Raw genomic sequence first — 18,697 nt, forward strand, 5'->3', positions numbered from 1 at the left:
GAGTGTGGAGCCTTGAACTGGGAGCTGGGGAGGAGGGTGGTGCAGAGGAAAGAAGGGGTGCTGATGCCTACTGTTGGGAGATTCCGGTCAGAGCAGCAGACAGTGGTGCCCACTCGGATATGAAGGAACACAGTGCTAGTCATAGAGATGTAATCATCTCTTAATCTGGGGGAGCATTTGATCCTTTTCAGTGTGATTTACAAGGCCCTGGGCTCTGAGAGGTGGCACAGAATATAATTATTCTTTGTATCTGCTGCACCTGCCACGGTGCCTGGCACACACCGAGCCTTTCAGTAATATGCTTTTGGCATGACAACTTACCACTTCATTTGTCCCCATGTCCTATGGGGTGGGTGTAACGAGTATGCCCACTTGGACTTGAGGGAATTGAAGCTCTGAAACGTGCGCACGTCCATACAGTTGAGTAATGATGGAAGCCTGACTCAGAAAGGCTGTGTCCTGGCACCTTTAATTCAGGCCTTTTTCATTTTGTACAAATTTAAGTGCATCTGGCATTGTACCCAGGCTGATGTTCATGTGCTGACGGTGTGGGTCAGCAGACACAACTGAGTGACTCACACACATACACATTAAACCTCCTTTAGGCTGGCACAGTGAGAAGAGTCCCAATTCTGCAGAAATCTGACAGCTTGGCTGCAGAGTACCTGCCACTGAACTCTGACTGGCCTCTGCCCTTGAAGGGTTCAGTCTAGTATATTTATTATTCATCCCCTCATTTGTTCAACAGCAGGTTTTAATTGGGCATCTATTAGGCAGTCAATGCCAATCATAGAAATAAACATAAAATTTAAGAATGTGACTGGTGCCTCCACAGAGGGGCAGCAGTAGCTGTTCCATTGTTAGTCCTGGTTATTGGCCAGCCCTTGCTGTGAAGGACGTCCTCCCTGTGGACAGTCTTCCTGAGGAAGTGGGCGTTTTATTTTAGGAGAGCAGAAGCAGTTTCCGCTCAGCGAAGGACCTAGCTCATCCATCTCAGAGTAGGCGAAGGTGGCCCGTGTTTTGTTGGCTGGAGAATTCTGGCTGTGGACATGGGGTAACCAGGGGTTTTTCTGCTCCTCCCTCTTTGTACTGGACGTGGAACCACTGATGATTTGGTTTCTACAGCAGAGGGTGGGCACGGAAAACTAAAAATTCTGTTTCTCACAAGCATCATTGATGCAATGATTCAGAACTTAGGCATTTGGGGCTTAATTAACTATGCGTTTCTCTCCCTTATAGCCACAGAGAATCTGGAATCCTAGAACCTCTACCTCCCATTTTCCACTAGATTAAGGCCCCTGTGGGTGACAGGTGCTGTTAAGTCACTTTCACTTCTTAATCAGCTCAGTTGTGTCCTTAGTATTTCTTACTAAGAAATAGTTGGCACAATGCAGTAAACTGCAAACCTCACTCCTCCAGGTTAAGTGGATCAGTACTGGAGGATGAATGAATGACTGAGCCTTTAAAAATAAATGTATGTTTAATAGATATAAACATTACATATGTATGTATGTATATATACACAGGGGCTTCCCTGGTGGCTCAGTGGTAAAAAAAAAACCCACCTGCCAATGTAGGAAACGGGGGTTCAATCCTGGGGTTGGGAAGATCCCCTGGAGAAGGAAATGGCAACCCGCTCTAGGATTCTTGCCTGGGAAAATCCCATGGACAGAGGAGCCTGGTGGGCTGCAGTCCATGGGGCCTCAAAAGAGCTGGACATGACTGAACAACTCAATATATACATATACATATAATTTTGCTTATAATTTTAAATTATACATATTATATAGTAGTAGTGTTAGTTGCTCAGTCATGTCTGACTCTTTGCAAACCCACAGACCATAGCCTGCCAGGCCCCTCTGTCCATGGGATTCTCCCGGCAAGAATGCTGGAGTGAGTTGCCATTTCCTTCTCCAGAAGATCTTCCTGACCCAGGGATTGAACCTGAGTCTCCTACATTGCAGGCAGATTCTTTACCATCTGAGCTACAGGGAATTCCCTGTATATACATATAATTTTATTTTATTTTATTTTTTATACATATAATTTTAAACCCTGGGTGTTCCCTAGGGCAGGGGTCCCCAACTGGTCCATGGCCTGTTTGAAACCAGGCCGCACAGCAGGAGGTGAGCAGTGGGTGAGCAAGTGAAGCTTCATCTGTAGTTTTTTTTTTTTTACAGCCTCTCCTCATCACTTACATTACACCTGAGGGTGTTAGATTCTCATAGAGGTGCAAACCAAAATGAGATTACAGAGTAGGCTGGACATTAGCAATACACTTGAGGTGTTACTGTCTCCCATCACCCCCAGATGGACTGTCTAGTTGCAGGACGCAAGCTGAGGGCTCCCCCTGATTTTCATTATGGTGAGTTATATAAAGAAGGCTGAGCGCTAAAGAATTGTTGCTTTCAAACGGTGGTGCTGGAGAAGACTCTTGAGAGTCCCTTGGACTGCAAGGAGATCAAACCAGTCAATCGTTAAAGGAAATCAACCCTGAATATTCATTGGAAGAACTGATGCTGAAACTGAAGCTCCAATAGTCTGGCCACCTGATGCAAAGAGCTGACTCATAGGAAGAGACCCTGATGCTGGGAAGGATTGAAGGCGGGAGAAGCGGGTGACAGAGGATGAGATGGTTGGATAGCATCACTGACTCAATAGACATGAGTTTGTGAAAACTCCAGGAGATAGTGAAGGACAGGGAAGCCTGGCATGCTGCTGTCCTTGGGGTCATAAAGAGTCAGATATTTAGTAACTGAACAACAAATTTCACAATATAATAATAACAGAAGTCAAATGCACCATAAATGTAATATACTTGAATCATCCCAAAACCATCCCCATCCCCCATTCTTGGAAAAATTGTCTTCCACAAAACCGGTCGCTGGTGCCAAGAAAGTTGGGGACCGCTGCCCTAGAACAAGTGAAATCCTCATTGTCTGTGGGGTGGTGACTCAGCTTTGACCAGCAAAACAAAACATAACAAAATTAATTTGCCTATTGAATACTATCCTTGCCTTGATGTCAGCATTCAAGTTAGTTCCATCCACCTCAGAGAGACTTAGAGACTTGGCCTGCCCTGTTCTGAGTGAGGACAGGTAAGCCCACCTGCAGCTGAGTGATGGTACATCCGGAGTCACAGGGTGGCCACTGATTGTGAATTAGAGAGTGATGGGGGCAGCTGAGGAAGAGCATGTGTCATCTCTTTGCAAAACACTGTCGCTAACTTCCCAGGCTTACACTGTTCCTCTCAGTGTCTACACAAATGGCTTTCCAGGGATTCCCTTTGACTTTTATCCCAGGAGTAATTTCCAGCCTGCTTCCAAGGGGTAAAATTCCAGCCCACAGCAAGTTGTCCTCCCTCAGATTGCTCTGTGTTTCCTCCTCTGTAAATGGAGGATCCTGGTAATGCCCACCTTGTAAGGTGGGTTTGAGGATGAACTAAGAAAGGTAAGCATCTCTCTGTGCACAGTCCATGCTCACTTTCTGATTATTTTCTCTTTATCTCCCTCCCGTTTCATTTCCGGGGAAAGAGGTGTTTTCCTATTAGTGTCCTTTGGGGCCAGCTCTATCTGATATGAAGGACAGGCCCTGGGACTTGTGGTTGTTCGTCATTGCAGCATATTTGCTGAGTCACTTGGGGTTGGTGGACCTGGAAAAAATAGTGGTCCAGAAGGTGATTAGGACTGTTGTGTGATCAGTTCAGGCAGCCTGTCCCGTGTCACTACTTCCCGGTATACTTCTGAAACCTGATCCCCTTTCTCATAGGAAAGGGAGGGGACCGGGTAACCAGCCCTGAAGGTGTTGCGTGTATTTTTCCCAGCACTGAATTTCCTGTGATGTGGCTTCGTGAACCTGTGATTTCAGCTTAATCAGTGCTGCCATAAGGCTCTGCTGGAGGACTCTAGATGATGGAGGGCAGGATTGTCTTCTGAGTTTGATATGAGTGACAGTCTTTGATATGAAGTATAATAAGGAGAGAAGATGTTTTTGGTTCTAGGGAGACGATGCAGAGAGAAAACTCTTAGCAAAATGAGAAGAACTTGTAAGAAGGAGCCAAGGTAAGATTTAAAGACAGCTTTTAAAAGAGATTTGGAGGGAGTAGGTACAGTCTACCGGGTGTAAGGCTCAAGGATGGATTGTACAACATGGGGAATGCAGCCAATATTTTGTAATAATTGTAAATAGAAGGCAACCTTTAAAAATCATATAAAAAGTAAAAAAAATTAAATTAAAAAAGATATGAGGCGTTTGTGAGATTAGAATTGGTTTTGTGGTGCTTGTGCCATCTTTCATCAGACTTATTTATAGAACTTGTATTTCAAGAAACACCGTAACTTGTTATATCTGAATGTTTTATGAGCACTTAGTCTTATATTAGTAGGATTATTGAGATCTGTTTTGTCCTCATCAACAACAATGGCAAATATTGTTTGAATATGTACCGTGTAGGAGAGATGTTTAGGGGTACTCTTTCTGCCCCCTTCTGATGCCTATGTCAGAAGCTTTCTCTATCTCCTTTATACTTTAGTAAAACTTTATTACACACACACACACAAAAAGAGAGATGTTTAATATTTAGGAAAGTAGGAAAGCAAACGTTTAAGTCTGATCTGGTAAATTTTGTCACTTAATAATGATGTGACCTGGACGTATTTTTTTCTTTTTTGAGACCTCTCATCACTCAGCTTTATTATCTTCATAATATTTTCACTTTTTAAATTGTCTTATTTTTTAAAATTTGTCTCTTTGTGGGTGTCTGTATCCCATCTCAGCATCCCTGCTGCTGAACCATTAGAATCTAAGGTGTTTAGGAGCAGGGTTATGTCTCTGGTTAGAACTGAGCTGGTACCAAGAAAACACTCAAAGAGCGCACAGTGCCCACATTTTATGGAACGAACAGCGGTTAGTAAGTTAATCCTCATTATGAGTGAGAACACTGAAGGGTGAAGAAAAAAAGTAAAATACCTCCTCTTCGCTCCAGGAGTTTATACTCTCAGACTTGAAGGGCAGTTGTGGGCAGAGCTCTGCTCTTAGACCAACTGGAGTGTTATTTTTTGCAATGCTATTAGATAGCTCTGTGGCTTTATACACGTCCCTTAACTTCTTTGGCCTTTGGTTTCCTATTCTGAAGGGGAAAGGAGGAGGCAAGATCATCTTTTCGGCCTCTTCTTGCTGTAAGAATTGGTCCATGGGTTTATTAATAGAGTTACAGACGATGATAAAATGATAAGCTGGAGACAGAGAGACAGTGAAAGGAAGCGGGGCTTAATAGAAGTCCGCAGAAGTGAGCCAGGATGGCAGGTTTCTCTCTCTGCCTGGGAATTGCCACTCCAGGTATCTGAGTGACTCTGGTCCTCGGCTCCCTGCTGTATAGCCTAGGCCGCCTTGCTCTCCTGGTTCAGTTCATGCAGCTCCCTTCTCTGCCATTCACTGAGCTTTCAAGCTGATTTTCCCTGCACATTTCTTTCCTTACTTAAACCTTAGCCTTCTCTAGAGGATCTTCCCAACCCAGAGATCGAACCCACATCTCCCACATTGCAGCCGGATTTACCGTCTGAGCTACCGGGGAAGCCCAAGAATATTGGAGTGGGTAGCCTATCCCTTCTCCAGGGGATCTTCCCTATCCAAGAATTGAACTGGGGTCTCCTGCATTGCAGGCAGATTCTTTGCCAGCTGAGCTACTAGGGAAGCCCAGCTTTGCTTCATTGCATGTTTAAGGCCAGAAGGGTCCATGGTGGTCACCCAACACAGTCAGCAAATCAAGGTTCAGAACAGTGATGCTCCTTGCTGTGTGTGCTGCCGAGTCAGAGAGCCTGAGCTGGACCCAGACTTCTGAGACCAGCTCCAGAGCTATTGCTCCACTCTGCTTGCAGTGTCTTCCATGTGTTTTTATTTTTGAGAGGTGAGTGTTTCTTTACACATGACTCCAAGATGAGTATATGTGGATGCTCTAGAGAACCCAGTCAGGTGCTCTGAAGTCTTTTTATAATCCACTTTAGCAGTCGTCCTGCTCTCACCCTTGCTACAAGGATCACCGAAGATTTGCTACAGACTTACCTTACCTTTGGGCTTTTCTTGTGGCTCAGCTGGTAAAGAATCTGTCCGCAATGCGGGAGAGCTGGATTCAATCCCTGGGGTGGGAAGATTCCCCTGGAGAAGGGAAAGGCTACCCATTCCAATATTCTGGCCTGGAGAATTCCATGGACTGTATAGTTCATGGGATTGTAAAGAGTTGGACACGACTGAACAACTTTCACTTAGACTTTTTCACTTTACCTTACCTTTAGTTGATGAAGGTGGTAGTAGTGAACTAGTCAGCAGGTATGTATTGCTTGCCTCACATTTGTTTTGCCCTGTGCTAAAGTGGTGGGAATGCCCCAGAAGAAGCTAGAAGTGCCCCCAAGGTCTGACAGGCAGAGGAAACAAGGCCTCCTAGATTTCCCCACTCCTGCTCCCATCACCTGCAGTCAGGCACCTCCTGCATCTCTCCCTGCTCATCAGTTCTCTCCATCATCATCTCTTTAGCTTGAGCCTTCATCCCATCTGCTTTTTTGAGAGGGCTTCCTTTTTTATTTTTATTTTTTGCTGAGCTATGCAGCATGTGGGATCTTACTTACCCAACCAGGGATTGAACCCACACTCCTTGCATTGGAAGCATGGAGTCTTAACCGCTGTCCACCAGGGAACTCCGAGAGGGCTTCGTTATCGGCCTCCCGTGTAATCCTCTACTTTTCCTCTAATAAACAAATCTCTCCCCTCTTCAGATTCCTTCAGTGCCCTTTGTCACCTACAGCAATGGTTTCCAACATTTTAGGCACCAGGGACCCATGGGGGCTTCCCATGCAGCTCAAACGGTAAAGAATCCGCCTGGAATTCAGGAGACCCAGGTTTGATCCCTGAGTCAGGAAGATCTCCTGGAAAAGGAAATGGCAATCCACTCCAGTATTCTTGCCTGGAGAATCCCATGGACTAAGGAGCTTGGCAGCTACAGTCCATGGGGTCACAAAGAATTGGACATGACTGAGCGTCTAACACTTTCACTACCCAGGGACTGGTTTTGTGGAAGACAATTCTTCCACAGATGGGGGTTAGAGAAGGATGATTTTGGAATGATTCAAGCACATTCCATTTATTGTACATGTTATTTCTATGATTATCACATCAGCTCTTCCGCATATCTTTAGGCATTAGATTCTGGAGGTTGGGGACTCCCGACCTACAAGATGAAATTTCATCCTGTTTCTGGGACAGACAAGGCCCCTCATGATGCAGACCCTGCTTACTTGGTCATGTTCATCTCTGGCCATTCCCATCTCCTCCTCCATCTCCACCAGTATGGAGCTCGTGATGAAGTCAAGGTCCTTGACTGAGCTTGCATCAATTTCTTGCCCTGTGCCAACCTCTCCATTTGGAGTATGGTCTGCTCGTAAAATTTTACTCGTCTGTCAAATGTCAGCTCAAATGCTTCCTTCTTTGTGAAGCGCTGTTCATGTTCCCATGCCACCCCAGGTGTTCTTTGTCTGGTTGTGGGTCCTGAACTTTGAACACACACTTCCCGCACCCTGCCTGCTTGCAACAGTTATTGTGTGTGATCTCAGTATCTGGTGGACTGTCTGTTTCTCTATTAGGTGGTAAATTCCTTAAGGATGGACTGTATCTTTTTCCTTTTTAATTTTGGTGTTCTCCCTCAAATGGAGCCTGGCACATAGTAGGTGCCCTGGAAATGCCACTTTGAATGCACAATGTTATTTCACTAAATACTGAAATGAAGCCAAGGGTACTTTTTACCCCAAGAAGGAATAGTGATTCCAGATGTTGTAAAAATGTCAGAAAGAATTGAGATAGGAAAAAAGGCCACGAGGCAGTCATTGGTGACCTTTGATAAGAGAACAGTTTGTATCAAGCGGTAGAATTAGAAGCTTGATTGTGGGGTGAAGTGAATAGAGAGGAAGTGAATACAGCTGGTAGAGACCACCAATTAGGAGAGGGGGATAATCAAAGGGAAAATGTGGTAACTTCAAAAAGTATGATGAAACCAAAATAGTCTGAGCCATTCGGGGTGAATATTGGCCTTCTTGGGGGCAACGGGATACCAACTTATCTCATGCAAATGAGACTCTCTTAGTTGAGTCAGGAATGGAGCCTGCCCATGCAGTATCACTCATTACCTTCTTAATAAAATTGCCTGGAGAAGAAACTGGACGTAAAACAGAGTCTGGAGCAGGTGGCCTTTTACTTACTTACTTTATTTATTTATAGCCATGCTGGGTCTTCATTGCTGTGTGCGGGCTTTCTCTAGTTGTGACTACTCTCTAGTTGTACGCGGGCTTCTTATTGTGGTGGCTTCTCTTGTTGCAGAGCTCAGGCTCTAGGCATTCGGGCTTAAGTACTCGTGGCACGCTAGTTCAGTGGTTGTGATGCACGGGCTTGGTTATTCTGTGGCATGTGGGATCTTCCTGGACCAGGGATCAAACTTGTGTCCCTTGCATTGTCAGCTGGATTCTTAACCACTGGACCACCACAGAAGTCCCCAGGTGGCTTTTTTGCTCTAAAGGAGCCTAGCTAATGAAACAAGGAAAGCCGCCCCCCGCTGCCGTCACACACTATTTATTGCTGAAATGTGGGTGATGAGCAGAAAAGACAGAAATTAATAGGAGCATTTTGAGTGATGAGTGTATAGGGTGTGTATGTACAGGTGGGATACTTTAAGGTGTCAGCTCTGCAGATGGGTGATTACAGAATGAAAGCAGAACTTCTGGACTAGCCCTCTGGGCTCCTGTAACTTTTCCCCATCTCTGAGTCAGATCTCCTTAACTAGTGATGTGCATTGTTGGGGAAGGAAGAAAAATTTCCTATATCTTTCTAGGTTCTTCTGACCGGTCTAAGCATGAAACTGACATGAGACAGAATAATAGGAGAAAATTAGGGACTTCCTTGGTGGTCCAGTGGTTAGGACTTGGTGCTTTCACTGTCATGGCCCAGGTTTGATCCCTGGTCGGGGAACGTGGCACAGCCAAAAAAAAAAAAAAAAAGAAAAAAAGGCTAAACCAAGAGAAAAATCAAACAAAAGTTTAATAGCATGTACACATGGGAGAGATTCAGGAAAACAGTAATTTGCCTCAGTGGCCCCAAGGCCTCTCCATAAATACTACCCTCATCTAAAGACAGAAGATGCTGAGGGTGGGAGAGTCAGTTCTGGGAGGTAACCAGGAAAGAAAGGCACAGTGAACAAGGGTGATGGTGGTGTAGATTTAAGTTGTTTTCTTCTCCGCTAGTAAGAGTTTCTAGAGATTTGCTCTCCTTCTCTTCCAGGTGATGACAGAGATAACCTTGTAGATGGAGAATTCTCTTACAGATGTCAGTGTCTCTTTCAAAAGGGCAACTTCTAGTTGGTTTTTAGAGTCCTTCCCAGGTCTGCTGTTTCTCAGAAAAGAACCAACTTAAAATATTTATGTGACAGTGTGCATGCTAAGTTGCTTCAGTCATGTCTGACTCTTTGCGACCCCATGGACTGTAGCCTGCCAGGCTCCTCTGTCCGTGGGATTCTCCAGGCAAGAATACTGGAGTGGGTTGCCATTTCCTTCTCCAGGGGATCTTCCCAACCCAGGGATTGAACCCTTAGCTCCTCCATTGGTAGGGAGATTCTTCACCATTGCGCCACCTCTGCTATATTTAAAGTAGATAACCAACAAGGACCTACAGGATAGCACATGGAACTATGTTCAATATGTGGCAGCCTAGATGGGAGGGGAGTTTGGGGGAGAATGGATACATGTATATGTATGGCTGAGTCCCTTCGCTGTCGACTGAAACTATTACAACATTGGTAATTGGCTGCACTCCAATAAATAAAAAGTTAAAAATGAAAATTCCCAGGAAACACAAATAGAATCTGGATAATAAAAAAAGTCATAGGTGGGTTATAGTTACAATGGAGTTAGGACAGATGGGGATACTTGGTAACATAAAATGGTACACTTGTTTTCTTGCTATAAATAAGATGAATAGATTGGAATTTGAATTAAAACACATTTTCTTCAAATACTGTCTTTTAAGTGAGATCATGTGAAAAATGCATATAGTGGACACTCAGTACACGTTAGTTTCCCCTTCCTCTATGAAACAAACTTTTGGTCTCATAAATAGTTATCATTAACTTTTCTGCTCCATTTCCCAGCACACATTAAGATTTTTGAGGGTAAGGTCTTAGGGTACTTTGTGTCCGATACTTTTCAGCACAGTACCTGGTCCATCTAAAGTCTGCTTTCTCATCTTTTCCCGGTTTACACGCTGCCATTTAAAGAGTTCTTTAAATAAATTTTGAGTGAATGAATTATCCACTTTGTAGATCATCAAAATCTATTTTATGCCTTTGTCTATGTATGTGAACAGAAATAAAGAGGGTTAATTGAATATAGGATAGGATGTGATGGGTGGGGTGGGAGGTTGTTTCATTAACATCCTTATACGAAAACTTAATGATTTATGATTTATTCAACTTCTGTTATTTTTTGTTCACTATTCTCATAACAGGGGTTCCAGTACCTGTTGCCTTCTTGCTAGTAAAAAGTGAGCAATGAGTGGCATATACCTTATCAGAAAGTTGTCAAGACTGCTTAGCTGAAAAGATATACATTACCTCCTGGGTGGAAAATTGTTTGTGCAAACAGATCAGGCATCTCCAGTCCACCCAGGTGTCCCCAGTCCAGGTCCAGTCAATGCTGTTTCTTCCCAGGCCCCTGAGGGGCTCTCTGAGTTGGTAAATGACCAGAGTTCTTGGTTAGGACTGTTTTTTGTTGTTGTTGTTCATTTGCTAGTTTGTGTCCTGACTCTTTGCGACTCCATGAACTGCAGCACACCAGGCTTCCCTGTCCTTCACTACTATCTCCTGGACTCATGTTCACTGAGTCGGTGATGCCATCCAACCATCTCATCCTCTGTCACCCCCTTCTCCTCTTGCCCTCAATCTTTCCCAGCCTCAGGGTCTTTTCCAATGAGTTGGCTCTTTGCATCAGGTGGTATTCTTGCCTGGAGAATTCCATGAACAGAGGAGCCTGGTAGGCTACAGTCCTTAGGTTGCAAAGAGTTGGACACAACTGAACAACTGAAATAAAAACAGGATTGTTTTTATTTCTTCTAATTGGAAAAATAAAAATAAAAAACCACGATGACAGTTATACCTTGAACCAGTTTTTCCTGAGGCTAAGGACAAATGAAATTGGGGATGGTAGTGGAGGTGGGTCAGGGAGGGGGAGACAAGGAGAGTGGAAGGACTGATCTGGAATAGAGCACACCCTCCCTCTGTCCTTAAAGGCCATGGTCCCTATGTGGCATCTGACCGCTTGTTTGCAGTAGGGTTTCTGCATAAACACCCCTCCTCCCCCGTGTGTCCTTTGTCCTGTAGGACTCAAGAATTTGACCTTCTTTCCAGATGCCTTGTCCTTTATCCCCTTGGGTGCCTCTGTCCTCAGTCCCTGGGGCAGAACCCGAGCTACTGTATCTTGCCTACTGTAACCTTTAGGACTCCCAACACTTTCAGCTTCGGGGGTTTGAATTCTGTTAACTAGAGGGAAACAGGTGGTGACAAAATTAACTGCCAGTTGGGAAGCCACAGTAATAAAATGTCTTGAAAACATATTTATTTTTAATTCAGTTGGCTCTTTAATCAGCTGTAAAATAAACCCTGGCCACCTTTTCCGTTTTTGGGAGGGGGCAGAATCTGAAATATTCCTGTAGGAATTCACCAGTTGTTTCTGGAACGTCAGCTGCCCGGTCTACTCCACATTGGCTCCTGAATCCAGCTTCTCTACCTTGGCTGGCGGCAGACTCAAGGCAGCCCTGGCACGTTTTCTGTGCTTATTTCTGTGCAGAGGCCCTCAGGGCACCTGCATTTCTGGTCTGCGGCTGGCCTGCCTCTCCTGAGTCCTGCTGTCAGACCTAAATGGGATGGTCCTGGCCTTTCTGGTCTTACAAGCCTCCCCCCTGGGCTCAGGCCAACTTTCCACTGGCTTCCTAGAAGTGTCTTTGGGCCAGGCTTTGGCTCTAGGAAGTCTTACTCTTTCTCCGGGCACGTTGCTCTGGCTTATTTGGCATGCCTGTGACTTTTTCACCAGCTGGTTGATGAAACAGCTCAACTCTGAAGCATAAGTTGTATTTTTCAGGTATCGTCAAACACTTGTTTATTTCTTTGGTTTCACTTGTGGCCTTGAGACCTTGTGGCAAGTTGTGTTATCTGTCCCATCTCACGTCACTGCCCATTGACTGGTTAGGGCTAACTCTTGTCACTTCTCATTTCAAGGCTTTTGTGGTATTGGACTTCCCAGATGGCCTTGCTTTCTGGCTGAGGGCTGCCTCCTGCAGAACAGAAACAGTGGACAATTTCAGCAGAATGAACATTCAGGCCCTTCCCAGCAAACTGACTCCCAAGTTCATATCTTCCCCGGTCTCATCACTGAAGTCATTCCTGCCACCCACCCCCTTCCCTGTTTTAAGTGAAAGCTATGGCCCAACTCAAGGTGAAATAATAAGGAGTTCAGGGTTAGAGAACCTGGATTGAAATCTTCACTGTTTGACTTACCAACTGTTTACACTTAGACATATCTATATATTCCCTTGAGTCCTTATTTTCATCATCTTTATTTATTTTAAAAAATACTTATTTTATTATTTTATTTATTTGGATGCATTTTCTGACTATTTATTTATTTGTCTTAGTTGTGACATGCCAACTCTGAGTTGCAGCCTGTGGGATCTAGTTCCCTGACCAGGGATCAAACCGGGCCCTTTACACTGGGAGTGTGAAGTCTTGGCTACTGGACCACCAAGGAAGTCCCCTTCATCTTTAAAATGAGGATCGGAGTGTGTGTATATAATATATATATACTGTATCTACTTTATAAGGTTGGAAAGGTCAGATGAAAAAAATGTGCAAAAAAGCACTTTGTAGACTGGAAAGCACTGTTTAAATGTTACGGATTACCGTTAGTATTACACACAACATGTTAGTGTGCAATAGCTTGAATACACTGGAGTAAACACCCCGTGTCTGTGCTAAAGAAGGGTTTCTCTGATGCAGCCAAAGGATTATCTCCAAGGCTAGGGCAGGGCCACCATTATCACTGGCGATAACTGCTAAGGCTTGGACTTGTCATAGCTCCTTGGCTCAAAGGGAACAGAGCTTTGGGTCAGGTAAGAAGAGAAAACCAAGCTAGACCCTGGAGAGACAGCAATATTATTGTTATTTTTTATTTTTTGGCCGTGTCTCGAGGCATGTGGGATCATAGTTACCGAGCTGGGGATTGAAGCTACTCCCCTTGCATTGCAAGTGCAGAGTCCTAACCACTGGACCACCAGGGAAGTATTGGGAAATGCAGTTTTGAGGTGGAGTCTGTGGGTTCATGTGGAGAAGGAAATGGCAACCCACTCCAGTATTCTTGCCTGGAGAATTCCATGGACAGCGGAGCCTGGTGTGCTGTGGTCCATGGGGTCGCAAAGAGTTGGACATGACCGAGTGACTAACGCACTGTGGGTTCATGTAGAATAAACATTTAGAGGACAATGTGGACAAAGCTTGGAGGAGTAAGTGGACGTGGTGTATTTGGGGGGCACAACAGAGTCTGTGTCAACAGAACTTTGGGGCTTAGGCAGAACTTCCTGTCGGGTAAGTTGAGAAGAAGTTGGTTTCGTCTTGTAAGATCTTGTTTGTGACAAAGATTTTTGGACTGTCATCTGTGACATTAGGGGAAACCTTCACAAGACTTTAACCTGGGAAGAGGTTGTTTTAGAAGATAAAGGTGATGGTCTAGGTGCATTCTTTGCGGGATGAGCTTGCCTCTACCAACTGTGCACTTAGCTTCCCCATTGTGATTTTTTTTTTTTTTTTAGTGACATCACGTTGGTGCTTGAAATCAGCCGCTGTGGGAGTATTTACAGCACAAAACTCAGCAGATGATACAAATCGGTCTCTTTTCCGATTGGTTGTTAAAAAAATTTTTTTTAGCACAGTTAAGAGACCATTTCAGTAGGATAGAACTTAAGTGGTTTGCAGACTTAAGATGTGCCTTAAAAATCCTTCAAGCTCCACCCAGACCCCCAGCATCAGAATCCTGGCAAGTGAGGGAGTGGGAACCTATTTTTTAAAATGTTTGCAGTCAGTTCTTATGCAACCAGGCTGGTATGACCAGGGCAAGGACAGGACAGAGAGGGAGGAGGGGATGGATATAGTAGGTGTTTCAAAGGTAGGAGCAGCATAACTCAGTGACAGCTTGGAGGTGGGGTGTGGAGGAGAGGGAACTGCCAGAACTATTTCTGAGTTTCTTCTTTGTACAACTAAGTGGATGGATCATGGTACAGGTGGCTGAGTGAAGGAAGGCAGATGTGAGTTATTTGGTAGAAGAGGTGAGAGTGAGGAAAGGAGAGAGTAGTTTTGAACATGCTGCTTGAGGAGTCCATGGAGGCAGGGTTTTGGTCATGTTCTGTAAAGAGCTGGATCCAGGGAATTGATGCTTGGTGTAATGATCCAAGCTGGCGGTACAGGTTTGGGAATCAACATGTGGGTTGTTGAGGCCATGGACTTACATGAGATCACTGAGAGAGAATTTGTAGAGATGAGAAGGGAACTGTACAAAACTCTGTCAATCCTGAAGGAAATCAACCCTGCATATTCATGGAAAGGACTGATGCTGAAGCTGAAGCTCCAGTACTTTGGCCACCTGATGTGAAGAGCTGACTCACTGGGAAAGACCCTGATGCTGGGTAAGATTGAGACTAGGAGCAGAAGGGGGCGACAGAGGATGAGATGGTTGAATGGCATTATTGACTTAATGGACATGAATTTGAGCAAACTCTGGGAGATAGGGAAGGATGGGGAAGCCTGGAGTGCTGCAGTCCATGGGGTCGCAAAGAGTCGGACACAACTGAATGACTGAATAACAACAGAAGAGAAGCCAAAGGCAATCCAGCAAACCCAGTTTATATATTGATGACCAAAGTCAGTGGTTCCTTGGAGGGTGGGATTCCTTTAGGCATCTACAAAATATCCAAAGGCTTAATAGAAACCACACATTGTCTGATTCAAATTCTGTCAACCCAGGGTATTGAGGCGTGTTATTGGGTGCTGACCTGAATGACAGTTGAGTATCTTTCACTAAAAACACACATGCAAATTAGCCAGGAGACAGATAGTTTCTTATCAGTTATCTCTTTCAAAATGTGATAGTTGAGAATGTGGGGTAAGGGCTCTTGGTGAGGAGGAAGTGGGATATCTGCAGAACAAATCTGACTTATCCCTCTGACATCAGAGAGGGAACTTTAGCTTCTCATTTTGAGCACTTTAGATAAAAAGACCAGGATCAAGAGGATTGTCCAAGGGACTTCCTTGGTGGTCCAGTGGTTAGGACTCCACGCTTCCATAGCCAGGGGCCTGGATTTGATCCCTTGTTGGGGAACTAAGATCCCACAAGCTGTGCGGTGTGGCAAAAAAATTTTTTTTGAAGATCAGATTTGGGAGTTATCTGTGGACGAACTGGCTTCTGGCTCTCCTGGGGCTTGAGAGCCCTCTGCAGCTTCCTGAAACTGGATTGGGAACGAGGGGATTTTCTAAAGGCAGGAGGGGCCACAGAGGGCTGGCTGGCCTTTGAGACTCTGCTGCCCAAGGTCTTAGTGAATTCTCAGAGACTTCAAGTCCTGGAAAACAACTCATCGGCCTTGGGACCTCCTGAGTTTACCGCTAGGAGACCTGGTGAAGTTGTGTTTACTCTCTTCAGAGGATCTAAGATTTCACTGTGAAGCTAAGTAGTGATTGAAGCCAAAGATACTACTGGAATGTGGGAAACTGGAAAAAGGCAGTATATTCCTTTAGCTGAGAGCAACCGAAGAGAGTTTAAGCTGACCCAAGTTCTCCTTGCCCCGTCTCTTCAGGCCCCATCCGAGGGATGTAATGGGGTGAGTGTAGTTCTTTTAATTATGTGAGACCAGAGGCCTAGAATTCTATCACAGGTGAGGGATTCTTTACTCTTTGTGAAAGCTATCTCCGAGCAGGGCTTTCAAGAGAAGAAACTTTTTTTGCAACCAAAGCTTGATTTTCTATATACATGAGAGCTGGATATGAGCATGAAAATTTAAAACTCACTGTTTGGGATTAGCAAGTACAAACTACTGTATATGAAATAGGTAAATAACACAGTCCTACTGTATAGCACAGGGAACTATATTCAATATCGTGTAATAAACTATAATGGAAAATAATATGTACTTTTGTACATATGTGCATAATTGAAAAGAAAAATAATGTACTTATATACATATATGCAACTGAATACATATGTGTACACATATATGTGATATACTTATATACATATGTGTAACTGTATCACTTTGTTGTATACCAGACACCAACGCAACATTGTAAATCAACTATGCTTCAATAACAATTAAAAAAAAAGAATACCAATGTCAGCCCCCCAAAAAGGCACTAATGTTCAGTATAAATGAATAAGTCACAGGGGTGTAATTTACAGCATGATGACTGTAGTTAATATTATATTGTGTATTTGCAAGTGCTGAGAGAGTAAATCATAAAAGTTCTTATCACAGGAAAAAAATTGTAATTACATAGGTGATGGATATTAATTAGACTTACTGTGTTGATTGTTTTGCAATACATATAAAACCGAATGTTGTATACCTGAAATTAATATAGTGATTTATGTCAATTATACCTCAGTAAAATATATAAAAATTGTAAAATTTTTGAATAAAAAGAGAAAATTTAATACTCATGGCATCTTAGAAGGAAAGAAATAAACAAAAATTTGGAGGCTTGGCCTCCAAAATCTTTTCACACTGATGTTTACCTGTGATGTCTAATTGGAGGGGCATGTTCTTTCCTGTTTGTCCTCTGATGGAAGCTCTGTCAAGCATGAGATAGGGCTTCTTCACATCACATATCTGAGAGCTGGGTCACAGCTCTGGCACAAACGTGGGGCTGGTGTTAGGAGGCATGAGTGAATGAGTGACCCTTGAGGAATTTGTATAGGTTGGTGGGCTTCTGGAGGTCACAGGCTGAGCCTTACACATCCAGTAAGGCCTAGCAGGATACTTGGAATACTGGTGTTGAGGAAAGGTTGATGAACGTGTGGAAGCACATTGTAATTTGGAGGAAGTGGGTAATACTGTACTCAGCAAAGTGTTTTCTGGACTGGCTGGGGAGTATTCATCGGAAGTGAGATGTCAAAGGAAGGACAAGCCTAGATATTTGTGTGCTAATTTTTTAAAAAGATTTGTTTATTTTTGGCTATGCTGGGTCTCCATTGCTGTGCATGGGCTTTCTCTAGTTCGGTCATGTGGGAGATACTCTCTAGTTATGGCTCATGGGCTTCTCATTGCGACGGCTTCTGTTGTTTCAGAGCACAGGCTATAGGCCCATGGGTTTCAGTAGTTGTGTCACACAGACCTAGTTGCTCCAAGGCATGTGGGATCTTCCTGGACCAGGGCTCAATCCCTGTCTCCTGTATTGACCGGTGGATTCCTATCCACTGTACCACCAGGGAAGCCCTTGTGTGTTAATTTATCATACACATGGTGTACATCTAATATGTGCTAAGCACAGTGCTGGGCCCTGGGGATGGAAAGAAACGACATATGAAATAGGATCTTTGCTCTCAAATAACTAACAGGGTGGTGGAAGGTATAGGGCACGGAATCAGTAATTCCTGTATCCCAGGGAGGATGAGAAGTGTCATGATAAAGGGAAGTACAGTGTGGTACAGGACCACTGTGCGGGCGGGGGCCATCAGGGAAGTTTGCCCTGGGAAGGTACTACTTTTGGAGGATGATAATAGCTTTAATATTGAGTATCACTCAAAGCCAGATACCTTTCTAAGTATTTTGTAGGTACTAATTTATTTAATTTTCATAACACCCCGATAAAAAAGATGTTTTTATCATCCCCATTTTTTTTTTTTTTAATTTAGAGCATCTTTTATTTAAGGAGTACAAAGTACTTCACAAACAAGTGAGTGTGTTGGGAGAGATGGAGAAGATAAATTACTTACCCCAAACCACACTGTAAATTCAGGAACAGAATATGTAATGCCTGTATCATCCCCATTTTATAGAGGGTGAAATTGAGCAGGTGGAAAAGTTGAGATTTGGATGTTGTTGTTCAGTTGCTAAATCATGTCCAACTCTTTGCGACCCCATGGACTGCAGCACACCAGGCTCCTCTTTCCTCTATTTCCCAGAGTCTGCTCAGATTCAAGTCCGTTGAGTCTCAGTGATGCTAGCTAAACATCTCATCCTCTACTGCCCCTTTCTCCTCTGGCCTTCAATCTTTCCCAGCCTCAGAGTCTTTTCCAATGAGTCGGCTCTTTGCGTCAGGTGGCCAAAGTACTTGGAGCTTCAGCTTCAGTCCTTCCAATGAATGTTCACGACTGATTTCCTTTAGGATTGACTGGTTTGATCTCCTTGCAGTCCACGGGACTCTCGAGTCTTCTCCAGCACCACAATTCAAAAGCATCCATTCTTCGGCGCTCAGCCTTCCTTATGGACCAACTTTCACATCCGTACATTGACCATATAAAACTAGAGCCCTCAGTCTTAATTCCTGAAGATGCTGCCTCAGTGATAGGAATGAGTGACGCGAGAGGGGAGTGAAGAAAAGGATGTATTGGTACTAGGCCGGGGAAGAGCACAG

General features: G+C 44.1%; 1 protein-coding gene and 1 non-coding gene across 10 annotated transcripts in view; both read left to right on the plus strand.

Moving 5' to 3' along the window:
• The window catches only part of GRAMD1B (GRAM domain containing 1B), a 260,632-nt gene that overhangs the window by 92,055 nt on the left and 149,880 nt on the right, over window positions 1-18,697 (plus strand). The window lies entirely within an intron of this gene.
• TRNAE-UUC lies at window positions 8,935-9,006 on the plus strand. The gene has a single exon. It is a non-coding gene; the product is annotated as a tRNA-Glu (tRNA).

Source organism: Cervus elaphus, chromosome 1 (assembly GCF_910594005.1).
Source record: "Cervus elaphus chromosome 1, mCerEla1.1, whole genome shotgun sequence".
NCBI classification, from domain to species: Eukaryota; Metazoa; Chordata; class Mammalia; order Artiodactyla; family Cervidae; genus Cervus; species Cervus elaphus.